This window comes from Hyperolius riggenbachi, chromosome 4 (assembly GCF_040937935.1).
Source record: "Hyperolius riggenbachi isolate aHypRig1 chromosome 4, aHypRig1.pri, whole genome shotgun sequence".
NCBI classification, from domain to species: Eukaryota; Metazoa; Chordata; class Amphibia; order Anura; family Hyperoliidae; genus Hyperolius; species Hyperolius riggenbachi.
In genome coordinates, this window is record NC_090649.1 from 487,117,646 (window position 1) to 487,132,952 (window position 15,307).

The window sequence follows — 15,307 nt, forward strand, 5'->3', positions numbered from 1 at the left end:
TACATTTTCCTGCTTATAATTAGTACCTCTGTAATGTGTGTTTATGGCCACTTGTCACTAGGGGGCAGTTTGAGACAAGAGTGGACTTCTGCTTCTGCTTTCAGTTTCTATATTTTCTGCTGGTAGAGAGAGATCAAAGCATTCCAAGAATTTACAGCATGACGAGTTCTGCCAACTGACGTCAAAAGCAGCACACTTATCTCAAAGGAGATAACTCTATTGAAGTTCTAATGGGTTAAAAAACATGTTGTTGCACAGATACATCCATGGAACGAACAAACACTTCTCTAAGATTGTTTTTTAACAATACGTTTTTATTGAAAATTTTTAAAAAAATTGCATTGTCATGAAAACAGTCATACATATTGAGGACACAGGGTATATGAAAATGAGATACATGAATTGTAAATACCAAGAAAAAGCACATTTACGTATGCAAAAACTGTATAGTAGTCAAGCTGGGGAGTAGGTAACCAAAAGGAAGGACTGGCTAGTTGCACTAGCACTAGTTACTAGGGGAGCTTGGCTGAGTTTCCCTTCTACAACAGCTACCCTTGGAGTGTCGGAAACAACTAGTAGATGCAGTAGCCTAAAGGTTCATACACACCCAACAACCGTTAGGGATCAGAACTTGATCCCCTTGGGCGACAGCGCTGGGCTAACCTGTGCAGATGCGTGTGTGCAGCTGACAACACGTTCTGTAGCTATGCAGAGGGGCGGAGGGACGACAGAATGGCACGAGTGTGACATCACGTGGCAAGCGAGAGAGCAGCTTCTTCAAAGAAGTTGGTTGCTGCTGGGCCAAGTTGATCCGCTGGTCAGACCGCTTGCCGAGCGGCCGTCACTGGTGGGGGCCTCTGTACACACACCTGACTATCGGCTGAGGTGGTCGGTATGGGCCACTTTGGATGAGTTTAGTCAGGCGTTTGTATGTACTTTTAAACAGGTTAACAACCTGCCAAACAATAACTTCACTCCAGTCATGAGAAAGTCCAGATGTCAGTGTGGCCAGGCGGAATACCGGTACTCTGTCACTACACCTAATTGTTTCAGAAGGTACTGCATTTATTGCCTAGTTATTGTGCATACCGTAGTTTGAAGTCAACCACTTCTGCTACAGGTCCAACCACTGCCTGAATTTGTTCTGGAAGGCCCCCCTTCCCCCCCACATTGCTACACGATGCCAATCACCAGTCACAAGTGAGTCATGTGGGTTTGAGGGAGTGTTAGGTTGCATCAGGAAACCCTGCGGCTTCAGAAATAGCATGTTCGACACAGAACCTGTAGCGTTAGGGCTGGTTTACACGGACGTTCTCCTGGCGCTTACCACCGGCGTTTAGACACAATGTTTTTCAGGATCTACCGCCATCCCATTCAAGTGAATGTAAACGTTCGAGACAAGCTTTTGCAGGCTTTCATGAAAGCCTGGCGGCAGATCCCGGCATCTCGTCTCAAAAGCAACACGTTGTTTTCAGAGGCGGTAAACGTCGGGAAACCAGTGTATGGACCCGAACGGCTTCCCAAAAGCTAGCGTCTAAACGCCGGCGTTTGAACGTGGCGCCAAGCGAAAGCTCGGCAGAAGGCAGTGTGCACCAGCCCTCAGTCTGGAGCAGGGATGTTGAACTCAAGGGCCACGATCACACATTTTTGGCACAGCTCAAATTCTGAATCAGGAAGGGCGCGGCTCACCAAGTAGATCACATTTTTTCAGTCCATCCTAAGCACTGGCCCGGATATGGCACACCAGGAATGGAGTTGGACACCGGTAGTCTGGAGTGATAAAGGGACATGTCCAACACAGTCCCCTCGTTATTGTAGTGGCTGTGTTTTTCTGCTTTTTTATTTTACACTATGATTTTTTTAATGTCTAGAGAGACGGACCTGAACTCTTGCACAGGACAGAAGGAAACCATAGAGAAATCAACCCTGAATCTACCGTATTTAGTGAGTTTAGCCTGTCTAATTCCCCCTCATCTGTGACTACTAATCACAACTTTAATTTGATATCTCAACTGTGTCAGCTGGCTGCCTTGGCAGAACAGCTAATTTGTAAACACAGGTTGTTAACATGTTTGCTCCCATGAAAGCAGGAAGTGGAAACGCTGCAGATTTATTGCAGGATTTCTATCCGTTGTAACAAAGACATGTTCATCTTTAAAGGTAAAGGTTATTATGCTGTTGCTTATCTTTTAGAGCAGGGAGGAAGTTCTGAGTTCAGGTCCGCTTTAATTTTGAGTACATTAGGTGGACATTTTTTTTTCTTTGACATTTAATTCACGATAAAACGTGTGACTCATTTTATATGCAAGAATGTTGCCAAAGGTTTCCGCCTGGAAAATGCAGTGGGATCCGATAGGATCTTAAATACTCATTAATGTTGTTTCCAAACAGAATGTCACCAGCTTACAAAGCCAATATGGAAACAGCAGCAAGCCTGTGTCAGTAAATGGCAGAACTCTCTTGTTGTTAAGCAAACAGTAAATACAGCATTTGTATGGGAGAAAAGTTTGTCGCTGAACTTTTTTTTATGTGAAATAAAGTTATTTGGACACTTCAAATAAAGTAGGAACTATAGCTGCTCAGATCAAGTATTGATCTAGTCACATGATCACAGTGCTCCTGTTGTTCATTCCAATGATGCCGTCTAGGAGGAGGGGCATGCTGTGCAGCCAATAAACAGTTCTGCATCTGCCTGAGAATGAGGCGGGGTTAACACCTTAATCTCTAGTTATCTGGCTTGCAGTCACTGGCATGTATCCCCTTTTCCTATTTCTCTCTGCTTCAAACACAATAGGGGAATGATAGATGAGTAAATTGTGCGCCCTCCTCCTACACTGCGCCCTGAGGCTGGAGCCTCTCTTGCCTCTGCCTTGGCCCGGCCCTACTATTAATACTTTAACTGCTGCTGCTCTCTACTTATCTTACTACTGCTATTGCTAATACTACTAAAATATCCACTTCTACTACTATCTATATATATAATAGACTAAGTGCCTCAACCTGCAAACAAGAAGAAGAAGTACTTTGCATGAGAAAATGTATGCGTGCTCAAACACCAAGTTTAAGGCCTCTTTTCCACGGACTGTTGAGCTGTGTGCTCAGCAAGCAGTTACCAGGCAGCAGTGAGCAGATACCAGGCAGCAACAAGCAGTTACCAGGCAGCAGCAAGCAGTTACCAAGCAGCAGTGAGCAGATACCAGGCAGCAACAAGCAGTTACCAGGCAGCAGCGAGCAGTTACCAGGCAGCAGTGAGCAGTTACCAGGCAGCAGCAAACAGTTACCAGGCAGCAGTGAGCAGATACCAGGCAGCAGCAAGCAGTATACCTGCTCACTGCTGCCTATAGTATAGGCAGCAGTGAGCAGATACCAGGCAGCAACAAGCAGTTACCAGGCAGCAACAAGCAGTTACCAGGCAGCAACAAGCAGTTACCAGGCAGCAGCGAGCAGTTACCAGGCAGCAGCGAGCAGTTACCAGGCAGCAGCGAGCAGTTACCAGGCAGCAGCAAGCAGTTACCAGGCAGCAGCAAGCAGTTACCAGGCAGCAGTGAGCAGTTGTGAGAGTTTGAGAGCCATTTCACTGCCTATTCACAGTCCATGGAAAAGAGGCCTTACCCTAGCAAGTCTGACATTGCAAATCTGGCTATTCATGAGGCAATGCTCATGCAAATGCATGCACAAACCAATACCACAAAGCAGTCACCCTGCTACATGCTACATTAGCACTATCCGGCTTAGTGCACACCAGAGCGGTTCGGCAGCGTTTTGCGATCCACTTGCGGCTGCAGATACGCATGGGTAATGTATTTCAATGGGCTGGTGCACACCAGAGCAGGAGGCGTTTTGCTGAAACGCATACTCCCGAGGTGAGGCATTTTTTGGATTGCGGAGGCGTTTCTGCCTCCAATGTAAAGTATAGGAAAAACGCAAACCGCTCTGAAAAACGGCAGTTCAGAGCGGTTTTGCAGGCGTTTTTGTTACAGAAGCTGTTCAGTAACAGCTTTACTGTAACAATATATGAAATCTACTACACCAAAAACGCTTTACAAAACCGCAAAATGCTAGGTGAAATGCTACAGAAAAATAAGAAAAAGCGTTTCAAAATCTGCTAGCATTTTGCGGATCTGCTAGCAGTTTTTGGTGTGCTCCAGGCCTCCAGGAGCGCCACGGGGAGGATTCCCAATGCCCCCTTTTTATACAACTGGGGGGACCGCAGGGTCCCAGGCTCTCTCACTGCCTGGAAACCACAGCGGCACCCCGGAGGGGGAGGCTGGGTGGCGTGGACGACCCCCCCCCCCAAGTGTGGTCTGCGCCGTCTGCACCCACCTCCCAATATTAAAAACAGGCACTTACCTTAACGTCCATTGCGTTCTGCTACATGCGCATTAATTTGGGGGCACCACATGAGAAAGGAGAGAAGCATGGGTCACCCCGAGCTTTAGAGCTCAGGGCTGGCTCACATACAGCACTCCAGAGGGGGGGGGGGGGGGGGAGGACAGACGCACTCACTCCAGGGTTCACACCACCGGAGCAAGCCATCCACCACCTGCCTCCAAAGGATACAAACTGCACAAAATGCTTTCCATGAGAAAATTAATGCGCATGTAGCAGAACCCAATGGACGTTAAGGTAAGTGGCTGTTTTTAATATTAGGAGGTGGGTGCGGACGGCTCTCCCCAGCGCTGGCCACGCTTGGGGGGGGGAGCGGCTGCGCCACCCAGCCTCCCCCTCTGGGGTGCCGCTGTGGTTCCCAGGCAGCGAGAGAGCACTTTGCAGTATTGGTTTTTTGACCCTGCATAGTTTGGCATGCGAAAGCAAATGCATATTTGCATGAGCATTGCCTCATGAATAGCCAATTAGGCCGGATTTGCAAAGCCAGACTTGCTAGGGTTAAACTTGGTGTTTGAGCACGCATACATTTTGTCATGGAAAGCCTACTTCTTCTTGCTTCAAGGTTGAGGCACGTACTCTATTAGATAGATAGATGCGGCGTATGCTACGACGCGGGTTGGCTAGTATAGTAATACTAGCTGAGGACCTGGCATTGCTCGGGTATGTATTTGGTTGTTGTTGGCGCTGCCCAGTTTTTGTAACCTTGACACACAGTTACTCAATGACCAAGCTTGGGAGCTTCGGCATCAATAATGTGAGAATGGAAGCAGTTTATAAATCAAACAAATGTGATTTGCTGTTTGTGGCTCCCTTTCCTGAATTTGAACGCCAGCCACCCAGCCACCCAGTAGCAGGTTTGAGAACCCTGGATTAAAAGTGTAACAATGGCTACAGTTTACAATTTCCCATTTAAAATGAATGGCTGAAATTTGATTGGCTGTTTTATGCTACACCCACTTTGCCTGAATCTTGAACCTTGAACACCAAGTGACCAATTGTGCTAAGTTTGGGGACTCTGGCTTTACTACTGTAAGAATGGCAGCCTTTTACATTTTTGCATAAATGGGTAAAATTCAATTGGCTGATGTGGTTCTGGCCATGTGTGCAGGGAAGGGGGGGGGGGGGGCATTAGACCTCAAGAACATATCTTTCCAGGTAGTGAGGAATCTGTATACCAAGTTTTGTAGAAATCGGTCAAGGTGTTTTCAAATGCTGGCCGCACACATGCATATGTTTGATGAGACCTATTTAGATTACTACCGTATTACTTCTGCTAGTACTGCTAATAGTTTTACTATTATCTACTCCAACTACTATTTACTGCTGCTGATATTGAGCTAACTACTACTATTGGCTCTGACACGGGAGACCTGTGTTTGAATCTTGGCTCTCCCTGTTCAGTAAGCCTAAACCTATTCAGTAAGGAATACTTTGGCAAGACTCCCTTAACACTGATACTGCCTATAGAGCGCGCCCTAGTGGCTGCAGCTCAAGCGGTCTTGTGCACCAGGAGAAAAGCGCAATATAAATCTTATTTGTCTTGTCTTATTACTATCTACTACCACTCCTACTCTTGCTACTGCTACTTATACTATCTACAACAATCTACTACTGCTGCTGTTACTTACTATTTATTGCTTACTACTTACTATTACCACTCCTGCTTTAACAGGCAGCATTCACTGAAAGTCACCTTAGTTTCTATTGCCAAGTTCGTTAATAGGTTTGCTTTAACCATTTGTGGATCAGGCTGCAGAACAATGCCCGTTTTGTGTAAAGCTGGACATACGAGTATGAGAATCAGCTCATCGCCTCATTCCTGTGACTCTATGCAAATGTGACGTTAATAGTGAATATAATATAGTTAACCATTTATCATGAGTTAATAAGAAGCCAGAACTACGCTTGTTTTTCCCATGCTGGCTGTGAGAATTGGCTTACTCCTTCTTTTCCTCGAGGAATCTCATCATAGATTGCCACAACCGCACTCCACAGACTCAGCAAGATAAGGGTGCAACATTCTAATCATATGAAATGGTTAGTAGTCTAAGTGGTGATATCACGGCCAGCCGAAACACAGTAATATTGTAGTACCTCAGAATAAGAGCGCAGGGGATAGGGGGCAGGACTTGTAGAAAGGAAAACACATAGACCAGAGCCGGGACAAGGTCCTCCTGCACCCAAGGCTGAGACACCAAAGTGCGTCCCCCCTTTCCTGTCACCCCCAGAATAAGAGCACAGGGATAGTGGTCAGGACTTGTAGAAAGGAAAACACACAGACCAGAGCCAGGACATGGTCCTCCAGCACCCAAGGCTGAAACACCAAAGTGCGCCCCTCCATCCCTTCCACCCCAGCCGTCACACACTGATTGCTATTAGACTAAGAGGCGCCCCAGGGCCCCCAGCACCTTCATCTCTAGTTATCTGGCTTGCAGTCACTGACATGTATCCCCTTTTCTTATTTCTCTCTGCTTCAAACACAATAGGGGAATGATAGCTGAGTGAGTTGTGCGCCCCTTCCTACACTGCACCCTGAGGCTGGAGCCTCTCTCGCCTCTGCCTTGGCCCCGCCCTGTTCCCCCTCCTACACTGCGCCCTGAAGTTGGAGCCTCTCTCGCCTCTGCCTCAGCCCTGACAGGGACCCTGAGAGCCTGATCTGGTATATTATCGTAATTCTCATAGATAACAAGGTCGATATGTAAAACAAAGATGGTTATACTCACAAGGTTGGGTTGTACAGGAGGCAACCACTCAAAGGGAGCATGTGGGAAAGTAATGTCCCTACTTGGCCTTGTGGACATATGGGGGTGGTCGCGGCTCCTCAAGAAAAGCCCACTCATGATGGTGGGATACTCTGGTCGGGGATGGTTGGGTGATAGAGGTATGGTAGTCGTTAGAGGTGCCTGGGAGCATCAAAACAGGTATATACAAAATATATGGTCTGTTGGAGTTTAGGTAGTAAAAAACAAAATTGTGTATTGTTCCTACCTTAAATATGTAGTCTTCTACTGAAGGGTATTTAGTAAGAGTGAAAAAAAAACAACTCCTTTATTGGGCACTTATTTAGACAAGCGTTTCATGGCATAAGCCACTTCCTCAGGTCAGTATTGTGCCTCCGGTGGAGTACAGCACCTGTATATATATATATATATATATATATATATATATATATATATATATATATATATATATATATATATATATATATATATATGTATATATATATATATATATATATATATATATATATAGTGCTGCCCATAATAATTCATGCCCCTGGAAAATTTTGACTTAAAGGATACCCGAAGTGACATGTGATATGATAAGATAGACATGTGTATGTATAGTGCCAAGCACACAAATAACTATGCTGTGTTCCTTTTTTTCTTTCTCTGCCTGAAAGAGTTAAAAATCAGGTATGTAAGTGGGTGACTCAGTCCTGACAGGAAGTGACTACAGTGTGACCCTCACTGATAAGAGCAAGTCATTTTTTGACGGGAAATTACATAGGTGTCTCCGAAAAGATAATAAGACGATGTACAAGAGGCATTATTGTGGAAAAAAAACACTTATCGGCTTTTATTTACGGTACATTTGAGCAAAAATTATTCATACCCTTCTCAGTAAGCAGCCTTTATTGGCTAATCAAACGTTTCCTAAAATTGCAGCCCAGCTTTTCACATGTCTCCACGGGTATTTTTGCCCAATCATCTTTAGCAATGAGCTCCAATTCTTCCAGGTTGGAGGGTCTTCTTGTCATCACCCTGATCTTTAGCTCCCTCCATAGTGTGACCTTTAATGCAAGCATCCTCTCACCTCCTCCTAACCCTTCAGAGTGAGCGAGTGCAACCGGCCAGCCCGCCACACATGCACAGCAGATGCTTGACGCCCCTCAATGACTGAAAGGGAACATGGCGGCACCTGGAGAGCATTACCCTCTAAAGGCTGCCAAGGTTTGTTTGCTGAACAAGCTAACTTCACGCTTCATGCAAGGCAGTCAGCTGTGAAGGTTCTATAATCACAGTGCGGCCTCTGTGGGTTAGGGGTCCATTTTTCTTGTCTACATACTGCCTAAAATGACAGTTACTGTTTCCCATGGCAACCGCTGGGATACTGTCTTCTACGTCCCAGGTATCGCTATCAAGACAAGACATAACCTTTATACTGCGCTTTTCTCCTGGCGGATTCTGAGCGCCAGAGCTGCAGCCACTAGGGCGCGCTCTATAAGCAGTAGCAGTTTTCGGGGGGGGAAGCAGGACATTTCGGCGGCTATGGCTACTGGACTACTTGGGCCCCTTGTAGGCACATATGTAAAATATCGGCTATTGGACGGCAAAAGCAGAAATTTGGGAACCCAATAAATAGCGGGGTGTCCAACCAACATTTTTCATTTTGAGATTTATCGGTTTGAAAATGATCGCTTTGAAATTTTTTTTTATTAGAATGATACTTTGGCAAATTATCATTTTGAAATTGTTTTAGACATTTCTGATTTTTTTTTAAAGATTCTGATTGGCTCCTGCGGGAGACTTTTGCTCCAGCATGCTTTGCACCTGGATTAGTAAATCTGCCGCCTCCTCAGTGTCGGCCTGGCCACACAGCTCCGCTATGTAAACTTTCCCTCTCCGCAGATAAACAATTAACTGCATGTTTAAGGAATGTCAGAAGATGCAGAGAACAGATGGAACAGGCCTTCCTTCTGACTTTAAAAGGATATATTTAGTTTTACTACCATGAGATTTCCACTACATAAATAGGGAGCCTTCAGTGGTATATAATGACCCCTCTGGCAGAGGACCAGAAGGAGAGCTGGAGGCCAGCCTGTTGGGGCTTCACTTCACTGATAAATCAGGATGTGTTTACTACTGACCACAGTGATGAATATTTTCATGTGGGCTTCAAGGGCGATAGTGTAGCCAGCATGACACAAGTATTATGATTATAGCTACTGCTGCTGACGTTCAATTCCTCATCTTCATTAATCTCATTCTGCATCAGCTGAGAGCCTGCATACCATATGGCACGGCGCAGAATACGCACTGCTTACATGTGGAATAGCCATCGGTCAGTGCTGAGAATAGGAACCATAATACCCATAAGGAGATCATAGGCGAGGGTCAGACTTTGCTAAATAATTAGGATGGTTTTATTTGACTCTGAAATGACTTAACCACTTGGCATCCAGACCTTGTTTCCCCCCTATGGACCAGAGCAGTTTTGACAGTTTAGCTATGTCCCCATTTAATCAGCAATAACTTTATCCCTACTTATGACACCTAAATAAAATATGTATCGTTTTTTTCAAGAAAAACCAGGATATCATTGTATGGCATTTTTTTCCTCAAAGAATTTTGTTTTCTATGCATTTTAATGGGAAAACAGGGGAAAAAAACAAACATTATTTGTAATTCCAGTTTAAAATTAAAAAGCGCTACTGTAGATGAAAAAAAAACCCACTAATTTTGTTTGTCTATTTCTACCGTTTATCACAAAACTTAGATTATGTTCCTGCCACAATTTATGGTAAGGATATTTGAATCTAAAATAATGCTACAAAAAAAATCAATATTATTTGCTCAGGGAACATATATTCCCTTTCACCAAGTAGTGCTATAGCAGATAGTGCCGAAGGTGTGCACAGGAGCCAGCCCAATCGTGCACAGATGTGCTTCAGCTACAAGACGTATATCTACATTCTCATGGCTTAGATGAAGTCACAGAGGACGTAGATATACTGTAGTGGTGGATAAAGTGGTTAAAGTACCACTATCATGAAAATGTTTAACATTTAAAATACATGTGCACAAGAAGTACCTTTCTCTCAGATTAAAATTTACTATAAATTACTTTTCTCCTATGTTCCTTTTACTTACAGTAAGCAGTAAAAATTTGACAGATCTGACAGGTTTTGGATGAATTCATCTCCTCATGGGAGATTCTCAGGGTTTTCTTTATTTTCAAAAGCACTTATTAAATGGCAAAATAAAATAAGCAAAGCGCTCAACAATACTATAATATTAGACACCTATATCAATATGCTCCAATATCATTTAGGCCATTCACTAGGAATAATATATAGTATATATAGTCCATCCAACTTCATATGCAGGTGAATCTTCATAAACCTCCTATGACAATCAGGAAAACAATATACGCTCACCAGATACCCAGGCTAATCAGTCAAGATCAGCAATCGCGTTTTTGGCACAGCCAGCTTTCTTCTCTGCTCCTGTTGAAAACTCCTCATACAGCCATATTCATGTGGAAAAAAACAGGACACAGCAATAGTGTAATAACGCTTAAAACATGACATCAAAACTCCACCAGTGCTCCCAGCTTCCAACAGTGTCACCCGACGTGCCTCCACCGAGCATTGTTGCAATGCCAGGCAGCGGAGCGGCGAATGACGCTCATGGATACAATGGACCATGTGACCGGGGGGGAGGGAACTTATAGCGTCTGCCGGCTGTGACTGGCCAAGTCCCTGATGAGTCGTAAGACGAAACTAGTAGGGCGTGGCTAAGGCAGCGGGTGAGACGCTGGATGTACTCGAGGAGGATTTTTTATATGTGCATGTTTTTATGAAGATCTTGTAAGTGCTCTATAATTTTAAGATTGTTTACAATAAACGGTATCACGCTATGTTAAGCCCTGCTTGAGTCTTAGGCTTGTTTATGACCGGAGAGTGGAGGTGATATCCAAAACGCTGAATTGCTGGTCTGTCAAGGGTCGGCCATTGAATCTGGTGAGAGGCTTTTAGTGCTTACTCGGTGGAGGCACGTCGAGTGACACTGTTTTTTTCCACATGAATATGGCTGTATGAGGAGTTTTCAACAGGAGCAGAGAAGAAAGCTGGCTGTGCCAAAAACGCGATTGCTGATCTTGACTGATTAGCCTGGGTATCTGGTGAGCGTATATTGTTTTCCTGATTGTCATAGGAGGTTTATGAAGATTCACCTGCATATGAAGTTGGATGGACTATATATACTATATATTATTCCTAGTGAATGGACTAAATGATATTGGAGCATATTGATATAGGTGTCTAATATTATAGTATTGTTGAGCGCTCTGCTTATTTCACTTTCTTCATTTATGGTGTAACACACACCTCACTTTGCAGTTAGCGACCCAATATTTATTGTGTCGTTTTTCAATAGAGGTGGGAGGTGAGGAGTGCATAATTGTTTATATTTACACTTATTAAATGGCAGTTGCTCAGTCCAACTGGCAAAATAGTGTGCAAATGCGTAGAGAGGATTGACCAACATCTTTGTATAGAATATTGCTTTTGTATAGACTAAAGACGATACTGAGAACCCCCCATGAGGAGATAGACTAGTCCAAAACCTGTCAGATCTGTCAGAATTTTACAGCCTACTGTAAGCAACAGCGAGACAGGTGAATAGGAATTTATAGTGCATTATAGTCTGTGAGAAATGTGCGCCTTATAAGTATGTGTAGACATGTATTAATAAATATATATCTTTTTGCGATATCAGTCCTTTAAAATGATTTTAATATAATTGTTTATAAGGATTCCTCCTGTGGCGTGATCTGTCCGTTGCGGAGGAGCCGCAAACAGACAGTTCTGGCTTGTCAGCCTGCATTCGGTTGTGCATTCGCAATGAGTCACATTGTCATTTGCAATTGCTCTGCAGTTCTGGGCAGCTCAGGATGCTGTCATCATTCCACCAATGGCTTACTACAGCTGAGCTGCAGCCAGATAGCCCTGGATTTCCTGCATGCATGTTGTTACATAGGACTGCATGCATTTGTTTTTATAGTCTTTCAGCTAGCAAATGGTAATCAAGCCAGCTCAGGATTGAGTGATTACCACTCAGCTGTGTGGAGATTTGCATGCTTGCATCCATTGGCTGATGCCAGCATAAAAGTCTGCCTCCCCTTTTAGACCTCGCCCGTCATAGTTTCAGCTCTGTCTAAGCTGTTACTAGGTCCTTTGATACTGTGAAATATATTCCTTCTAGTTCAGTTATCTTGTGGAGCTACGATTATATATTTCCCACGGGGAAATATATACGTACTCCTTCTAGTGCAGAGATTTTGTATTGTTTGTATTAACTAGTTAGTACGCTGTATTGCTCCAGTCCAGATCTAGCTAGTCTTCCTTGCTTATGTTATATATTGGTTCATCGCCAATATATACATATTCTAGTCAGCGTTTGTTATTTTCCTTGTAGTCGTGTTACAGTGATATATCAGTGCCGCTGATATATACGAACTCGAACTGTTGATATCCTGTGTTCAGCTAGTCAGTTTTTAGCACGTTTCGGTAAGTTGCGCTTAGCATGATCACCCGTGCTTAGCTAGCATAGTCCTGTCCTTGCGAGGTAGCCATTGCTGCGGTTGCTATTGGTTACCTTACTCTTGTCTTTGTGAATGCTTGCTGTCACTGAGGCAGTGACTAGATTAGCAAGCATTCATTCTGTTAGCCTCTGTCCTCCTAGTCCTGTCCTTGCAAGGTAGCCATTGCTGCAGTTGCTATTGGCTACCTCACTCCAGTCTGTCTTGTATCTGTCTGAATGTTTGCTATCGCAAGAGCAGCGCAACATCGCACTGCACTGCCATTGCGTCTTATCAGAATCCCAGAGCTGCAGTTGCTCTGGGCAGTCTGTGTAGCCTCTTCCAATATCCAGCTCTTAGCCTTGTTGTGCTGGATAGTCAGAAAGTATGACCCCCCAGCGTTACATTGTCATTCTCAGCATTACTTACCTTAGGCTCCGTTCACAGTGGGGTGTTGCTGCGATAACAGATCCACTATGATGCAAAACCTCACACTGCCATATAAAACCTGTTTGGCGTTCAGTGCTGTGTAATCTAATGGATGTAAAATCACAGAGGATAACCCTAATAGGGGAGGATAACTGTATGCGGTGGGAGGAGGTTCAGATTGGAGGTTAAGAAATGGTTTATTGGACACCATTAATAGACAATGCGTTTCATTGGACTGGCTGCTTCCTCCGGTCAGTAATAAAAGTGTCTTTAGGGTATGTACCCCTTTAAAGAGGAGCTGTCAGCCATACTATCTCAGAAAAACCACATATATAAGTAGATTAATACTTGATCTACTTACATAACACATGTATTTCACTGTCCACATTTTGATTTTAGTGATTTTTCTACAAATAAAAAAAAAACGAGAAAATCCTTCTCAGCATTTTACCATTTTAACTGTGGCAATTTTGAAGCCAATCCTGATTTAATTTCCTCCGTTACTCTCCTCTGCCTGATTTGCGCCCAGGATGCGCGCTGACACTGCGGAAATCCTTCACAAGCGTATAATCTGAGAGAACCCAGCAATGGTGCTATGCACCTGTAGAGGGAAATTCCTGCCGGCAGATGGAGCTGTGGAGTGCAGAGGAACAACCCCTCTGTACTGCCACAGATGCCAGATAGGAATTGTACGAGGGGAAGCAATGCAGGGCAAGATAGCCCCTAAAGAGAGAGAGCACAGAGACAGGATGTATGTGTATCCACCAATCTAGTCGCCATCCAGCGACGATGAACACACAACAGTGAAGACCAAGTGGGAAAGCAATCGCAAGAGATGACGATTGCTAATAGCGCCACAAGACTGAGTAACCACAGATAAGGAATGTATGTATGTCCACCAATCTAGTCGCCACCCAGCGACGGCGAACACACAACAGCAGAAACCAAGTGAGAACGCAATCGCAAGAGATGACGATGGCCAACAGGGAAACAAGACTGAATAAGCACAGAGATAGAATGTATGTGTGTCCACCAATCCAGTCGCCACCCAGTGACGGTGAACACACAACAACGGAAACGAAGTGGGAACGTAATCACAAGAGTGGCGATTGCCAATAGAGACACAAGACCAGATCAGACAGAGCACAAGTGTAGCAGGAAAGACATAACAATAACAATGATCAGAACGTCAAGGAAAATAACAAACGCTAGCTAAACGCGAACACCGCACTCATTCGCAACAGCGAACGCGTTTAAGCATGATCACCGCGCGTTAGGCGCCCAGTGATAAGCGTGCAACCCTAACTAACCAATGAAACACAAACACAAAATAGAGAACGCAAACGCTTGCTAAACGGTTACCTCACAGAGCCAACAGCAAGCGTTCGTACCAGACAAAGACAGAGAGAAGGAGCAGCCAGCAGCAACCGCAGCTCTGGCCTACACTCCCAGACAGAGCACAGAAGGAACCACCGCTGCTACCGCTAGTGCGGATGTGATACAGAAAGACAAACAGATGGGGCTACCAGTAGCAACCGCTGCTCTGGTTAGCACCCCTAAGGCAGTATACAGAAGGAACCACCACCACTACCGTTATGGCGAGTGCGATCCAAACAGAACGATTTCCTGTCGACTGCCGCTGGCGACAAGACAATCGCAAGACAGAACGATTCACAATCGCCAACCGCTGGCGACCGTGCAATCGCACAGACAAAACAGATAATACAACCTGACTGCACTAGAAGGGATGCCTAGTGCAGTCCCAAAGAATTACTCTAAGATAATCTTAGCAAACAATAGCAAAGGCTGACACTCCAGGTGTTAGCAGGAACAAACCATCATGACCAGCAAAGGACTCTGGGAGAACATGGTATTTATACTGCAAGCCTTCAAAGGAGGCAACTAGGCAATTTGCATGACAAGTATATGCAAATTCCTCAGCAGCAGAGCAGGTCTGAAACTTGCAAAGTGAAGTCGGGTCTCTTTTCCAGAGACCTGCAGCCCTCAGACTTAAGGAATGGTCAAACAGCTGTCTGCCTGTGCAGACAGCTGAGCGGATCATTACAGCATTGTCTTAGCATGAGAAATATTGGCCAATCAGAGAGGAACTGAGGTGTGGGAGGGGAAAACAGGAGGAAAGAGGCTTCAGCCAATCAGGTTGCATTAGCTAAGTCTGAGGAGAAGT

At 44.6% G+C, this 15,307-nt stretch overlaps 1 protein-coding gene across 1 annotated transcript in view; it reads left to right on the plus strand.

Annotated features, from left to right (window-relative positions):
* Window positions 1–15,307, plus strand: part of PLEKHH2 (pleckstrin homology, MyTH4 and FERM domain containing H2) — a 229,527-nt gene that overhangs the window by 99,037 nt on the left and 115,183 nt on the right. The gene's annotated exons all lie outside the window — the stretch shown is intronic.